Genomic DNA, 17,772 nt, shown 5'->3' with positions numbered 1-17,772 from the left:
ACAAAATCTGAGTGGCAACATTAGACAGGGGTTGGGGAATGACTGTCCCCTTCAGATAGCACACACACCCAGTTTATTATAGTTGACATCATCTTCTATTATATACCTGTCCTGCCTACAGAGGCATTGAGTTTGTGACACACCATAAATAAGATTTTAGACACAAAGTTTTGGAAATGTAGCACATCTTACCTTTTACACAGATGCCTCAGACTTAAGGAACTTTCACCTGGAATTTAGGGCACTCCGACCTGATTGACTGCATTCATGTGTATAATTGATGGTACTTGGCCAGCACACCTAGGATGACAGTGGACAGCACATAAAATAATCTAAGTCTATCCACTTCTTTTTGTCCTCTTAGCAATACTCTCCTGGTCCCGTTTCAAGTGAGGCCCTGTTCCTGTCCTACACAGGTCTTCCCCCCAGATAATTCGACACCAATACCAGCAAAACAGAGTAAGTCAGCTGGACCAAAGATGATACTAAAACATGGAAAGAAGTCAACCTTGAGGAATAAGTTTATACTCAAGGGAATAACCTGTTAGAAAGGAAACTGATCTGAGCTGGGGTTGTGGCTCAGTGGTAGAGCGCCCGCCTCACACATGTGAGACCCTGGGTTCTATCCTCAGCACCACATAAAAAATAAATAAATAAAATAAAGATATTGTGCCCATGTATAACTAAAAAAAATTAAAAGGTAACTGATCTTCTTATGGAATGGGTTAATTATGTCTCAGAGCAACCTCAAAAACTTGGTGCCAAAAAAAAAAATAAAAGGTTTGCATAAATGCAGGCTCATATGAAAGGTACATTACTTAGTCAATTGTTTAAAGTTCAACCTTCATATGGATGAAAGGGCAATTGCCAAAAGGTCTGTGTTCCTATTTCACAGTAACTTGTCATAATTAATCTTTGAAAATTCCTGAGCTTAGCTGATTAAAAAAGAAAAAGCCCAAGTGAGTGTTAGCCTTTGAGCATGAAAATGAGATAGAGATTGTATAATTGAAACCTGAGTTTTGAGATGAGACTAGATTCCCCGCTTCACCAATTTCCTCTGGGTTTTCGTCTCACAAATGTTGAAGGGAAAAAAAAAAAAATCCACAGGCAATCACAGAAGGGAAGAGTACACGAGTACATGGAGCAGGATTTATTTAAGCCAGAAAAGATAGAACTCCCGCCATGTGGGAGGGGGCCTGATTGCAGAAAAACCTTATGGTGTGTAGCTTAGGAGTTTATAGCATGGAGTAAAATCTATGTAAAATAGGTATTGAAAAGGTATCCTGACCACCATCCAGGTTCACTTCCATCCCCCTTTTACTAACTTCCATCTGGGGTCACCCCCACCTTCTGTTTTCCACCTCTGGGACTAAGGACTTGACTGGAGATATTCCCAGAAGTGAGCCTCAAGGTTTTTTTACATTTGAAATGGGCCTTGACAGTGCTCCTGAATATGTCTATGAGTTTGCCTCCAGGTGTGGTTGAATGGGGCTCCTTACCCTGAATGCCAGGTCATTTTACAATCTATTGTATTTTATCCTCATTCATAATAATATAGAAACGGATTCTGTTGTCATGTATAACTAAAAAGAACCAATAAATAAACTTAAAAAAAAAAACCACAAGTGGTCAAAAGAGGAGGCAGGAGAGGCAGAGGGAGGAAGAGGAGAGAGAGAATAATAGAGATGGGAAGTTCTTATTTTGAGGATTAAGGATCAAACTCCTGTCTTGGTATCTTTGTTTCCCACTCAAAACCTCAAAGCATACAACCTTATGAACAATAGGATGAGATAATACAAAGAATGAAAAATTCAATGCAAATAAGTGGGTATTAAAGCCCATCTTGCACTGATTCATACGGAAGCACAAGGTGAGGCCGCTACTATTGAAGAGATGCATCCCCTGAGAGCAGGACTTGGTGGGGCCGCAGGGCGACTAACACATTGTCTTTGCCACCTGTGTTTAATGCAGGGATATTCTCAGTGAGGGAAAACCAGTTAAGAAAGGACATCCCTAGATAAATTTCTCTATTCATTTTCCAAAAAGATCTCCTAATTAGATCCTGCAGATTCTACAGGTCCCATGAAAATACATCTTATCCTTATGTGCTACTGTGAAAATAGAGTTGAAGTTGTGCACTTGGATCATATATGCCCTTCCCACATATTACCCAATACTGCCTTGGTTCTTCTATCCCCCCGCACAAGATTACAGCCCAAACTGCTGCCATGATAGAACATAATGGGTTTTTTTATATGTTCTTTTTAGATATACATGATAGTAGGGTGTGTAATGGGCATATCATACACACATGGAGTATCACTTCCCATTCTTGTGGTTGTACATGATGTGGAGTTTCACTGGTCATGTATTCATATATAGGAAAGATATGTCCAGTTCATTCTACTGTCTTTCCTATTCCCATCCCTCTCCCTTCCCTTCATTCCCCTTTTGAAGCAATAATAAAACAGATTTTGTCTGGGTTGGGAAATCCCTGAATTTACCAGGCCCATCTCTTGCCCCAGACAGCATTGGTTTATATACATTTGCTGTGTACCTTAATCATGTGATCAGGGTAAGAAGACAGATAAGAATTAACACAGAAGCCAAATGCAGTGGCACACACCTGTAATTCCAGTGCTCTGGAGGCTGAGGCAGGAGGATCACAAGTTCGAGGCCAGCCTGGGCAATTTATGGAGATCCTGTCTCAGGATGTTTTCACTTGCCAGCTTAGGCAAATTAGTGAGATCCTGTCTCTAAATAAAAATAAAAATGGCTGGGTATGTAGCTTAGTGGTAAATCCTTAGTTACCACGTAAAAAATAAATTAACAGGGGATTCTATACTGGTACTCTGTTGATCTGCTATATTGCTTTTCTATGGCTCTGTAACAAATTTCCAGAAACAGCAGCTTCTAACAATACTCATTTATTACCTCACAATTCTGAAGGTCAGAATTCCAGGTGGACTGGCTAGGTTCTCTGCTCAATCTCACAGGACTGAAATCAAGGTGTTGGCTGCACTGGGCTCTTATCCAGAGGCTCTAGGGCGAGAATCTGCTTCATCTAAAGTTCATTTAGGTTGGTGGCAGAATCCCTTTCCTTGCAGTTGGAGAACTGAGTTCCCCACTCCTCTTCTGATGGCTGACAGCCTCCCTTGGCTTGTGAACACCATCATATTTCATCTCATGTAGTCCCCTCTGCCTTCAAAGCTACCAATGGTGCATTGTAGCCTTCTCCTGTTTTGAATCTCCCTGGCCTTCCCTTCTGCCCTCTTCTACCTTTAGTGAGAAAATTCTCTGCTGTAAGGGCTTATGTGTTTTGATTAGGACTAAACTGATAGCTTACATGTCTGGGTTCAAGGTAATATATGGCAAAATGTACATTGATTTGGCAGGTACACTTTCTAAAAATGACCCCAAGAGCCCAGGTCCCCATCCCCAAAACCCATGAATGTAATTAGATACCATTTCTGAGACTATATCTTGTTAAATGGTCACAACAATACCTCCCATCACATGTTTTTCTGCCATCTTTTGCTCTCTTAATTGTCACATCTTCTTGATGGATTGACAATTTTATCATTAAAAAATGTGCTTCTTGCCGGGTGTGGTGGCACATGCCTGTAATCCCAGCAGCTCCAGAGGTTGGGACAGGAGGATTGTGAGTTCAAAGCCACCTTCAACAATGGTGAGGCACTAAGCAACTTAGTGAGACCCTGTCTCTAAATAAAATACAAATAGGGCTGGGGGTGTGGTTCAGTGGTCGAGTGCCCTGAGTTCAATTACCAAAAATATATATACACACACACACATATTTCTTCATCTCTAGCAATAATTTTGTTGTCTTCTTTTTTTAGGTACTGAGGATTGAACTCTTACTGGCAAGCTTTATTTCTTCAGATAGAATAAAAAGAGTTACAAACAAAAATGTATTTATGCTACCTTTTATATATTCATCTATGTAGTTAATTTCCTGTTGTGTTTTATTTCTTCATGGTATTTGAATAACTGTTTATTGTCCTTTCATTTCAGCCTAAAGGACTCCCTTTAATATTTCTAGTTTGAGCAAGTCTGCTATCGATAAATTAATTCAGTTTTTATCCATCTGGGAATGCCTTAAACTTGCCTTCAATTTTGAAGGATAGTTTTGATAGATATAGAATTTTTGGTTGACAGGAGTTTTTTTTTCCTACTTTCAACACTTCAAGTATATATCAACACGGAAACTGAGAGGGAAGATGGCCGCTGCGTACGGGGGTTGCTGAAGTGCTGAGCGTGGTGCTCAAAGCAGCGGCTTTAATAGAGATTTCGCACAGTCTGTTAAAGCTCCTTTCACCGTTAATCTGTAGTGGACCACTTTGCCAAGGAGCAGGAAGAACAAAGAAATCGAAAAAGAGACGCTTGGCTGCTCAGAGCCGCGGGCGCTTTGCTCCCATCTGCTTCCTCTTTCGCTTCGCTCCGGGCGGAGAAGCTGAATGTGCAATCAGCAGTGGATTGTAAGTACCCGGGGCAAAGAAAGCTCAGTGCGCCCCGCCTTTTTTTTTTTGTTTTTTGAATATTTTTTATACAGGGAGAGTTTGTGGATTGGGATTGCTGGCGGGGCTGTGGTTTCTGTGCCGAAAATCCACTCCGCGGGAGCCGCCATTTGCTTTCTGCTTGCTGTCTTGATGGCTCCGTATACACTGTCCGGCAGCCGCACCTAGAGGTTGCAGCTGGGCTGCGTGCCGAGCCCTGTCCTCCGAAGGCTGGACTGCAGCCTCGAGCGTCTCTGTGGCCTGTTCGCCGCTGCACCTTCGGGCAGAGCCTGCTCTGGGGTCGTTCTGCACCCCCCTGCCAGGGGACCCGTGCTCCGGAGGAGGGGGACGGAGAGCCGCGGCGGCAGCCGCTTGGGCCCCTGGGGCCTGGCACCGGGCTGAAGAGCTGCGGAGGCCAGGGCGGCTCTGCTACGGGCGCAGACAAGCGCGGACGCTTGCCAGGGCGGCTCTGCTACGGTCGCAGACAAGCGCGGACGCTTGTCAGCGCGGCCCAGAGTTTCATTTCTAGAAATCTGGACTGGAAACAGAAGCAGCAGTTTGTATAATCCCAAGAACTTGCTTATACCAGGAAGCTGTAAGGGCAACATGAATATTACTGAGGAGATGTAACATGGTGGCAGGCGCAGAGAGATCAAGTCTCTGACATCTTCAACTGTGAGGGCATAGGGAGCCGTAAACTGTCTAAATGCTGTTTGCTCAGGATCACTAGGCAATGCTGAGCTGACGTGGATCTGGGGTGTACAGGCTGGGCCCCTCAGAACACACACACAGAGCCCGAATCGGAGGCAATTAAGCTCCGGTTCGCCTGCTTCATGTGACTCAGCACTAACGATCCCGCTGAAATAATTGGCCGGCCCTTAGGAACTTACAGAGGTAAAAGCCAACCGAGCCTTCATAGGCAGTGGCCACAGGACTGAAACGGGGATTGGGAGAGACAGTCAGGACCCACCCGTTGCATTGGTCATCCGGCAAAGGGAACAAACGGTCACCATTTGCATGGGATATCACCATGGCAGAGAAATGGCGTCATGGGCGGAGGAGATAACTGCAGTGAAACCAGCGCGACAGGTGTGTAATCCCCTAGCCATCTCTCTCCACACAGCGGGGGAAACCTTAAGGGCCACTCCCAGCTCTCCTGTGAACGCAATAACCAGACCGAGGGAACCAGGAGTGGCGCAGGACTCGCGGCGCGGAACTCCCGGCTACCGCTCCCACCAGTGCTGACAACTGAGGTCTCTTGCACCAGCTACCGGGGGCGTGGCTACAGGAGGGCAAGCAAATTCGCTGGGGGATCTCAGCCCCAAGCTCTACAAACTTAGGGTCTGAGGGAGGCAAACAGGGAGAGTGAGCCCAGGTGTTCATGAAAACAGGGCTCCCAGGAGCAGCAGACCTGGCGTGTAGCCAGTATTGTGGTGAGCACCACAGGTGAGCACGGCCTGGCTTGAGGAAACACAAGACAAGGCCCTAGACACTCAGGATTGGAGACCCGCCCAGTCTAGGAGAAAGAGCTGCTGCACAGTGAATGGTTCCCACCTATTGACAGGAGAAGCTTGGCCCAGTGGGCACAGCTCCACCTACTGGAAGAGAAGTTAATAGAACTCTAGGACTGCATTTATTATTATTATTATTATCATTTTTTTTCTTTTCTTTTTCTTTTTTTTTCTTTCTTCTTTTTCTTTCATTTTCAATTTTTATTTGTTGTTGTTCTTTAATTTTTTTTCAATGTTTCTATTTTTTTTAATTTTTTTTAATTTTATTATTATTTTTTTTTAATTTTAATTTTCATTTTTTATTATCACTATTATTTTTGTTAAAATTTTTTTTTCCGTCTTTTCTTTCTTTCTTTATTATCTAATCTTTGTTATTCTTGTTTCTTTTGTCTTTTCATTTCTTTTCAATCTTCTTATTCCCCCTTCCTTGAATTCTACCTGCCTACTCTCATTCTCTTTAGTGACTTCTTCCCTTCCCTTCTAATATCTTTCCTCTCAAGCATCAAATAAATCTATAAGAGTAAACAGTAACTCAGCAGTCAAACAGAACAAGAAGTAACATGAGCAGCATAAAAAAGCAAGGAAGAAAAGGAGTACAAACAATGAAGGACAGCCTAAATATTCAGGAGGACCTAGAGTCAGCAGAAAAATGGTCATATAAAGAACTCAAGGAATACCTTAGACAGATGGAATGGAACCTTAAAGAAGATACGAGACAGCAAATCCAAACAGTGAAAGAACACTTTGAAAATGAATTACATAGACAGATAAAAGAAGAAGTTAAGCATCTTTATCAGGAGATTGAGATTATAAAAAAAAACCAAACAATAATTCTAGAAATGAAGGAAACGATAAACCAAATTAAAAACTCAATTGAGAGTATCACTAACAGAGTGGAGCAAGTAGAAGCCAGAACATCAGATAATGAAGACAAAATATATCATCTTGAAAAGAGCCTAGCCAACTCAGAAAGGCTGGTTAAAAACCACGAGAAAAACATCCAAGAGATATGGGATAACATAAAGAAACCAAACCTACGAGTCATCGGGATAGAAGAAGGTACAGAGATTCAAACCAAGGGAATGAGTAACCTGCTGAAAGAAATAATTACAGAAAACTTTCCAGAAATAAAAAAGGAAACGGATATACAAATTGTAGATGCATACAGGACACCGAGCACACAAAATCACAGTAGACCAACGCCAAGACACATTGTTATGAAGATATCCAATATACAGAACAAAGAGAAAATACTAAAAGCTACAAGAGAAAGGAGGCAGATTACATTCAGGGGTAAACCAATAAGGTTAACAACGGATTTTTCATCACAGACGCTGAAAGCGAGAAGATCCTGGAACAACGTATTTCAAACACTGAAAGACAATGGATGCCAACCAAGAATTCTGTATCCAGCAAAATTAAGCTTCAGGTACGATAATGAAATAAAAATCTTTCATGATAAACAAAAGCTAAAAGAATTTGCAGCCAGAAAACCAGCATTGCAAAGCATCTTGAGCAAAACACTACACGAGGAAGAAATGAAAAACAATAACCAAAACCATCAGTGGGAAGTGCCTCTATAAAGACAGAGGGCGGGGGGAAAGCTAACCATGGAGAAACAAACTAAATTAAAAAAAAAAAAAAAGAAGATAAATAATCAAACATGGCTGGAAGTACAAACCATATATCAATAGTAACTCTAAACATTAATGGCTTAAACTCTCCAATAAAGCGACATAGGCTGGTAACATGGATTAAAAAAACAAATCCAACAATATGCTGCCTCCAGGAGACACATCTGATTGGAAAAGACATACACAGGCTGAAGGTGAAAGGTTGGGAAAAAATATACCATGCACACGGTCCTCGTAAGCAAGCAGGGGTGGCCATCCTCATATCGAATAAAATTGACTTCAAGACTAAATTAATCAAAAGGGATAAGGAAGGACATTATATACTGTTAAAAGGAACCATTTACCAACAAGACATAACAATTATCAATATTTATGCACCAAATAATGGTGCTGCGATGTTCATAAAACAAATTCTCCTCAAGTTCAAGAATCAAATAGACCACAACACAATAATTATGGGTGACTTCAACACACCTCTCTCACAATTGGACAGATCCTCCAAACAAAAGCTGAATAAAGAAACTATAGAACTCAATATCACAATCAACAACCTAGACTTAACTGACATATATAGAATATATCAACCATCATCAAGTGGATATACTTTTTTCTCAGCAGCACATGGATCCTCCTCAAAAATAGACCATATATTATGCCATAGGGCAACCCTCAGTAAATATACAGGGGTGGAGATAATACCATGCATTTTATCTGATCATAATGGAATGAAACTGGAAATCAATGATAAAAGACGGAAGGGAAAATCCTACATCACATGGAAAATGAACAATATGTTACTGAATGATCAATGGGTTACAGAAGACATAAAGGAAGAAATCAAAAAATTCTTAGAGATAAATGAAAATACAGACACAACATATCGGAATCTATGGGACACAATGAAAGCAGTTTTAAGAGGGAAATTCATCGCTTGGAGGTCATTCCTCAAAAAAAGGAAAAACCAACAAATAAATGAGCTCACACTTCATCTCAAAGCCCTAGAAAAGGAAGAGCAAAACAACAGCAAATGTAGCAGAAGGCAAGAAATAATTAAAATCAGAGCGGAAATCAATGAAATTGAAACAAAAGAAACTATTGAAAAAATTAACAAAACTAAAAGTTGGTTCTTTGAAAAAATAAATAAGATCGACAGACCCTTAGCCATGCTAACGAAGAGAAGAAGAGAGAGAACTCAAATCACTAACATACGGGATGAAAAAGGCAATATCACAACAGACACTACAGAAATACAGAAGACAATTAGAAATTATTTTGAAAACCTATATTCCAATAAAATAGAAGATAGTGAAGACATTGATAAATTCCTTAAGTCATATGATTTGCCCAGACTGAGTCAGGAGGATACTCACAACTTAAACAGACCAATAACAATAGATGAAATAGAAGAAGCAATCAAAAGACTTCCAACCAAGAAAAGCCCAGGACCGGATGGGTATACAGCGGAGTTTTACAAAACCTTTAAGGAAGAATTAATACCAATACTTTTCAAGTTATTTCAGGAAATAGAAAAAGAAGGAGCTCTGCCAAATTCATTCTATGAGGCCAACATCACCCTGATTCCGAAACCAGACAAAGACACCTCAAAGAAAGAAAACTACAGACCAATATCTCTGATGAACATAGATGCAAAAATCCTCAATAAAATTCTGGCGAACCGGATACAAAGGCACATCAAAAAAATTGTGCACCATGATCAAGTTGGATTCATCCCTGGGATGCAAGGATGGTTCAATATACGGAAATCAATAAATGTTATTCACCACATCAATAGACTTAAAAATAAGAACCATATGATCATCTCAATAGACGCAGAAAAAGCATTCGACAAAGTACAGCATCCCTTTATGTTCAAAACATTAGAAAAACTAGGGATAACAGGAACTTACCTCGACATTGTAAAAGCTATCTATGCTAAGCCTCAGGCTAGCATCATTCTCAATGGAGAAAAATTGAAGGCATTCCCCCTAAAATCTGGAACAAGACAGGGATGCCCTCTATCACCACTTCTATTCAATATAGTTCTCGAAACACTGGCCAGAGCAATTAGACAGACGAAAGAAATTAAAGGCATAAAAATAGGAAAGGAAGAACTAAAATTATCACTATTTGCAGATGACATGATTCTATACCTAGAAGACCCAAAAGGGTCTACAAAAAAACTACTAGAACTAATAAATGAATTCAGCAAAGTGGCAGGATATAAAATCAACACGCATAAATCAAAGGCATTTCTGTATATCAGCGACAAAACTTCTGAAACGGAAATGAGGAAAAACACTCCATTCACAATATCCTCAAAAAAAATAAAATACTTGGGAATCAACCTAACAAGAGAGGTGAAAGATTTATATAATGAAAACTACAAAACCCTAAAAAGAGAAGTAGAAGAAGATCTTAGAAGATGGAAAAATATACCCTGTTCATGGATAGGCAGAACTAACATCATCAAAATGGCGATATTACCAAAAGTTCTCTATAGGTTTAATGCAATGCCAATCAAAATCCCAACGGCATTTCTTGTAGAAATGGATAAAGCAATCATGAAATTCATATGGAAAAATAAAAGACCCAGAATAGCAAAAGCAATTCTAAGCAGGAAGTGCGAATCAGGCGGTATAGCGATACCAGACTTCAAACTATACTACAGAGCAATAGTAACAAAAACAGCATGGTACTGGTACCAAAACAGGAGGGTGGACCAATGGTACAGAATAGAGGACACAGAGACTAATCCACAAAGCTACAACTATCTTATATTTGATAAAGGAGCTAAAAGCATGCAATGGAGGGAGGATAGCATCTTCAACAAATGGTGCTGGGAAAACTGGAAATCCATATGCAACAAAATGAAACTGAATCCCCTCCTCTCGCCATGCACAAAAGTTAACTCAAAGTGGATCAAGGAGCTAGATATCAAATCAGAGACTCTGCGTCTGATAGAAGAAAAAGTTGGCTCCGATCTACATATTGTAGGGTCGGGCTCCAAATTCCTTAATAGGACACCCATAGCACAAAAGTTGATAACAAAAATCAACAAATGGGACTTACTTAAACTGAAAAGTTTTCTCTCAGCAAGAGAAACAATAAAAGAGGTAAATAGGGAGCCTACATCATGGGAACAAATTTTTACTCCTCACACTTCAGATAGAGCCCTAATATCCAGAGTATACAAAGAACTCAAAAAATTAAACAATAAGAAAACAAATAACCCAATCAACAAATGGGCCAAAGACCTGAACAGACACTTCTCAGAGGAGGACATACAATCAATCAACAAGTACATGAAAAAATGCTCACCATCTCTAGCAGTCAGAGAAATGCAAATCAAAACCACCCTAAGATACCATCTCACTCCAGTAAGATTGGCAGCCATTATGAAGTCAAACAACAACAAGTGCTGGAGAGGATGTGGGGAAAAGGGTACTCTTGTACATTGCTGGTGGGACTGCAAACTGGTGCGGCCAATCTGGAAAACAGTATGGAGACTCCTGGGAAAGCTGGGAATGGAACCACCATTTGACCCAGCTATTGCCCTTCTTGGACTTTTCCCTGAAGACCTTAAAAGAGCGTACTACAGGGATACTGCTACATCGATGTTCATAGCAGCACAATTCACAATTGCTAGACTGTGGAACCAACCCAGATGCCCTTCAATAGATGAATGGATAAAAAAAATGTGGCATTTATACACCATGGAGTATTACGCAGCACTAAAAAATGACAAAATCATAGAATTTGCAGGGAAATGGATGGCACTAGAGCAGATTATGCTTAGTGAAGCTAGCCAATCCCTAAAAAACAAATACCAAATGTCTTCTTTGATATAAGGAGAGCAACTAAGAACAGAGCAGGGAGGAAGAGCAGGAAGAAAAGATTAACATTAAACAGATACATGAGGTGGGATGGAAAGGGAGAGAAAAGGGAAATTGCATGGTAATGGAGGGAGACCCTCATTGTTATACAAAATTACATATAAGAGGTTGTGAGGGGAATGGGAAAATAAACAAGGAGAGATATGAATTACAGTGGATGGGGTAGAGAGAGAAGATGGGAGGGGAGGGAGGGGGGATGGTAGAGGATAGGAAAGGTAGCAGAATACAACAGTTACTAATAGGGCATTATGTAAAAATGTGGATGTGTAACCGATGTGATTCTGCAATCTGTATTTGGGGTAAAATTGGGAGTTCATAACCAACTTGAATCTAATGTATGAAATATGATATGTGAAGAGCTTTATAATGTTTTGAACAACCAATAAAAAAAAAATTTAAAAAAAAAAAAAAAAAAAAAAAAAAAAGTATATATCAACACACTACCTTCTGACCTCCATGGTTTCTGCTGAGAAATCAGCTACTCCATCTTATTGAAGATCCCTTGTACGTGATGTTATTTGCTTCTGTGACTCTTGTTTTGTCTTTATCTTTTGATAGTCTGATTATGTCTAGATATAGGTCAGAGGATGTGCAAGGTTACAAGGACACAGGATCTGCTAGAGTGAGATTCTAAGAGATTCCCTCAGCCTTTTTATACTTGCTATGAAAACAAGAGATATTCAAACAAGATTTTTTGAGGGGCATTGGTCTTTCCTGGTTTCAGATTTTTACCCCAAAGTAATTTATCTGTTTGACTTAACTAAGTCAACCCTGAATTCCAATTCCTTTTGCAGGTAACTTCCTTCAGATAATCCTTGTGCAGCCTGACTTCTGAATTCTTGTCAACTTTTTCTTCTTTAGAAGGATCAAAACCATATCAGAACCAGGTGCAGTGGCACGTGCCTATAATCCCAGCAGCTCAGGAGGCTGAGGCAGGAGGATCTTGGGTTCAAGGCCAGGCTCAGCAAAAGCCAGGTACTAAGCAACTCAGTGAGACTCTGTCTCTAAATAAAATACAAAATAGAGCTGGGGAATGGGGCTCAGTGGTCAAGTGCCCCTCAGTTCAATCCCTTGTACCCCCACCAAAAAAAAACCCAATCAGGTATATTTTTCATGTGTCTCAATCATAACGCAAAAGCCATTCTAATAACTATATTTGAAAATGCTTTTATGTGCTCCCTCTTTTGATTAAGCCAAAGAAAATAACCTTTTCAACTGCTTATGAGTTTCTCTAAGGTGGCTATATATCTTACCTTCTGCTAGAACCACCTCTCCTATCCTCCCAGACCACCTCTATCCATCTTTTCCTCCACAATGTTGCTTTCCTTTACATGTTGCTTCCTCATTTCAATTTACTCAACAGTATTTTATCCAGTGCAGACACTGCCCTGCCCATTTCTCATCAAAGCAGAATAAATACTAGGCTATTGTTTTATGAACCTTATTGAAGTTTTGTCATAAACAGAGGGTAATTTCTACACTAATCAGGAAAACTTTAGAACTCGTTCATAAGACATTTTTTTTTTTTGCCTAGAACCTACAGTTCACACCCATTCCCAGAAGTTTTATACTGATCTCCTTCATCTTTAGCTACCCAGCATGCCATCCTGTTACTGAAGAAAAAAACGCCTGTTTTCCTCAGATTAGAGGTGTCTGTCTTGTCCTTGTGCCCACAAATTCCTGGGCCTATAACATATTCCCTTCAAAGGAAGCAAAAACATAAGAAAAGTTCACTAATAGCATAATAATCCTTCAGAGATGCAACTCCAAAGAAGACAACATTTTACATTTTTATGTATAATTGGATAGCTGGCTCTTGCCTCTGCATAGCTAAGAGATGCATTGAAGTGGTATATTTTTTTCCATGAACACAAAAGTTCACATGCCCCAATGATAAATTCTGTTATGAGAGTTACAAGCACAAACTGCAGCTGGCTTTTAAAATGGCAAATTCTGGTCTTATTTCATATATTCTAAAGTCTAAACAACTGACTGAATGAAAATATTGAATCATGTTTACTTACCAGGGAATAATGAGAAACGAGGTAACTTACAAATTTAAAAAAAAAATCACTACCACTAAGATGAAGACAAAAACAGAAATTTAATGAGAAAAGGAAAAAAAATAATTGTGCTAGGACTCAGGGATGAGTCATTATACTGAGGATTAAATTTGATTTCGGACTTCTCAGAGGATGAGATCAAAAGAGCAATATGAACACTAGAACTAATTCCTTCTAAGTGTATTTTTTTAAGTTGTTGGTGGACCTTTATTTTATTCATTTATTTATATGTGGTGCTGAGAATCGAACCCAGTGCCTCACACATGCAAAGCAAGTGCTCTACCACTGAGCCACAATCCCAGCCCTCCTAAGTGTATTTTAATACCTGTTATCTAACCTCTATCCCATCCCCCGACCCTAGTTTCTATGACTATTATTTGACTTTCTTCTTCTTTGAGATCAACTTTTTTAGCTTCCACAAATCACAGTAGGGTCCTCCATGGTCTTTAAAATAACTAGAAAAGAAGAATCTGAAGGTTTCCTACACATAGAATGGATAAATTTTTGAGGTGATAGATGTGCCAGGTACCCTAATTTGGTCATTATACATTGTATCCATGTCTTGAATTATCATACTGTACCCCATAAATCGTGTGTCAATTAAACATCATGTGTCAATTAAAATTTAAAAGATAAAATAAGAAGCAACATGAGTATCTGGCTACTTAATATAATCTGCTGACCTTTGAACCATCCAATAACACAGTGAATGGTTATTTTAGATCCTTTGGAACTGGCTCAGAAAGAAGTGGGGCCAGACCACACAGCCATGGTATGAGAAAGGAGTTGGCAAATCTTTTCTATAACAGAGCAGTGAGTAAATATTTAAGTTTTCAAGGGTTTTGGGTCTCTATGGCAATCACTCAACCCAGCCATCATAGCGTAAAGGTAGACAATCCATAAACCAATGGGTGTGGCTGTGTTCCAATCCCAAAACAGGTAGTGACCCAGATTTAGCTTGCAGGAGGTAACTTGCTGACCCCTGGTGTAAGGGAATATAGAACTGCAGTGAGTAAATCAGGTGGATTAGTCAGGTTGAATATATGAAGTCTTTATTTTGTAATCCTTTTCTTAATGGTAGCCATTTAAATGGTATAAGCTTCAGGTCCCAGAAAACCAGATATTCTCTCTGTGCAGGCAGTAGATAGATAGATAGATATGGAAGTGTCATGGAGTCAGGAGAAGATTCTGAGCAAGTATATATCTAATGCTTTAACTTCCCTTTTGCAAGATCCGTACAATCCTTAAGTCATAGAATCAAATCCTTCTTTCTATCATTGGTTCACACAAGGTGTGAGCGAGACCTATAGGACCTCAGCTTTTCCATTATATCTTCTTTGAAACTATTTTCAGAAGTATTTTAAAGTTGTTTCATGGATTAACCATCTTTTCAGACCATTTTTCACTCCCAAGAAATGTTAAGGTGGTTGATGGAAGCTGGATATGGAAATCCAGCAGAGAGACAAGACAGAAAGAGTACTTGTGACTTCTAAGAGTTTTGTAAAACTGCATAAAACCATCTCCCCCACACTCATTCAAACAGGTATTTTATCAGTTTGCACTGTCTTGGTTTACCTGCTTCCATTTGTCATGAGGACCAGTCCTAGTAAGACAGATGACAAGTTACTTCAGGAAAACTTGGAGATAAGAATAGACCCACCATCTTTCCCTTTGGCACACATTTTCCTCTTCTTTTTTAAAATATTTTTATTAGTTATTGATGGACCTTTATTTTCTTTATTTATTTATTTTTATGTGGTGCTGAGAATCAAACCCAGTGCCTCACACATGGTAGGCAAGTGCTCTACCACTGAGCCCCAGCCCTAGCCCACCCCATTTTCCTCTTCTTAAACTCCCTTTGGAGCTTTAAGTTGAACAGTTAGCAATTTTGGAATTCAGTTAGGGGTCTGTTTCCTTAGCCAGTTTGTTTCTGGGTCTCATGGAAGAATTCAAGGGTAAAAACTTAAAATCTAAGGGTTTAACTCTTCTGATATGAATGTCATATAATAAAACAAAGAGCACCAAGGTTTTTTAAAAAGTCCATGCCAGTCAGAGAACACATACTAGTAAAGGAATTCATCCAGGATTTCACCAAGAGATCGAAAATTGGTTTCTTATAATTTATGGTTTCTTGGTAATTTATGATAATTAAGAATTTTTTCATTTTTTTTATTTGTGGTACTAGGGTTTGAACCCTGGGGTCTTGTGCATGTGAGGCAAGCACTCTACCAACTAGGCCATATCCCCAGCCCATGATAATTAATAATTGAATTCAGAAGTGGCATTTGAGAACATAACATTATTTAGATTAAATACAACAGTTCAAACAGGTCCCATTGATCATTGATCCTTTATCATTGTCTGGTTCTTCACAATAGGAAGAACGTTTTTCCATCAGATAATCCTCCAAAAGTGGTAAATATGTCTCCATAAATTTCATGAGATACTGGCACCTACTGGTAAAAATATGACAAAGCAGCTGTCACACAGAAATCACTGAGTCAGAGAGAAACAAAACAACTCAGATTGGAAATTAGAAATGTGAAATCAGCCTGGACTGATTCAACTCGACCGTGAGGATGTATAGGAAGATAGAATCTTTAAGAATGGTAGACAAGCTGAGCACAGTGGTGCATACCTGTAATCCCAGTGGCTCAGAGGCTGAGGCAGGAGGATTGCAAGTTCAAACAAAGCCAGACTCAGCAGTTGAGCGAGGCCCTAAGCAACTTAGCAAGACCCTGTCTTAAAATTTTTAAAAATATAGGGCTCGGGTTGTGGCTCAGCGATAGAGCACTTGCTTAGCATGGGCAAAGCCCTGGGTTTGACCCTCAGCACCACATAAAAATAAATAAATAAATAGATAGATAAATAAAAGATATTATGTCCAACTACAACTAAAAAGTAAATATTTTTTTTAAAAAATTTAATATATAACAAGGGCTTAGGATGTGGCTCAGTGGTTGAGCATCCCTGGGTTCAATCCCTGGTACCAAAAAAATAAATAAATAAAAATGTAAAATCATAGACACCCCACTCAAAAAGAAATTACCAGAGTTGAAAGAGATTGATCAGGTTCAGGAATAAAGAGGTATTCTGGAGCCAGGCAAATAAAACACAAGGAAAATAATAAATGAAAAAACAACGAAGAGATGACTAAAACTGACTCAATGCAGTTGTAAAACCTCAGTATCTGATGGACCACTTGTGAAAAGTTTTTAAGTTAATACAAAATCCTACAGAAGCTGGGCATGGTGGTGCAGACCTGTAATCCTAGCAGCTTGAAAGACTGAGGCAGGAGGATCATGAGTTCAAAGCCAGCCTCAGCAACTTAGTGAGTGAAGTCTTAAGCAACTCAGTGAGATCCTGTCTCTAAAATACAAAAAAAGGCTGGGGATGTGGCTCATTGGTTTAGTGCCTCTGGGTTCAATCTCAAGTATTACAAAAAAAAAAAAACAGAAAAGGAAAAAAAACTAAATTTTTATTAAAATGTGTCTTAACCCCTATAATAATCATTTAACATATTTTATTGAGTATCAATTATATGCTAAGCACTGATCTAGATCCCAGTTATATAGCACAAACTAAATGACAAATTTCCTACTCTTGAGCAACATAAATTCTGTTGGGAGGGAAGGGATAGTCAGTAAGCAGAGAAGTAAATACACAACATTTCAAATGATATGTGCTAGGGAGAAAATAAGGTAGGATAGAGGTCGAGAGATACTATGCTGCTATTTTATGTTTCAAAATGTTACAATTTTATATCTTCACATTGGAAGGTGTGATTTCTTTCTTCTATGTGCTATCTGAAAAGTATCCACACATTAGGGAATTTACATCTATTTGGTCAGTTTATGGAGCAACGGGAGAAGGAGAGGCATCTTCTAGATACCTTCTATGTGCCAAGCACTTTATATGCTATATGTGTTATTGAATCCCCACCACCTTCTGAGGCATTATTACCATCATTGTATAAATGGGGACACTGAAGTTCAGTGAACATAAGTGAACATCCCAAGATCATATAGTTATATGTCAGTTTTGAGGCAGGATTTGAATCCAAGTCTGTCAGGATCCAAAGATGTACAGCTGAACTTCAATGCCCTATGCAGCTACTAGAAAGTAGCAGTCAGCCAAATTATACAGTCTTGCTTATC

At 39.4% G+C, this 17,772-nt stretch overlaps 1 protein-coding gene across 4 annotated transcripts in view; it reads right to left on the bottom strand.

The window, feature by feature from the left end:
• Positions 1 to 17,772, bottom strand: part of Sytl5 (synaptotagmin like 5) — a 257,975-nt gene that overhangs the window by 221,182 nt on the left and 19,021 nt on the right. For 3 of the 4 annotated variants that reach the window (XM_058585750.1, XM_058585751.1, XM_058585752.1), the window contains exon 2: positions 193 to 300. The exons of the other annotated variant lie outside the window; for it this stretch is intronic. The gene's annotated coding sequence lies outside the window, so the exon portion shown is untranslated. The remainder of the gene's footprint in view (positions 1 to 192; positions 301 to 17,772) is intronic. 4 annotated transcript variants of the gene reach the window in all.

The sequence above is a fragment of the Marmota monax genome, unplaced genomic scaffold, assembly GCF_021218885.2.
Source record: "Marmota monax isolate L192 unplaced genomic scaffold, Marmota_monax_Labrador192_F-V1.1 WCK01_AAM20220418_F8-fsc00158, whole genome shotgun sequence".
Classification (NCBI taxonomy): Eukaryota; Metazoa; Chordata; class Mammalia; order Rodentia; family Sciuridae; genus Marmota; species Marmota monax.
Note: the sequence above shows the minus strand (reverse complement) of the source record. Positions and strands in the feature narration are given on the sequence as shown.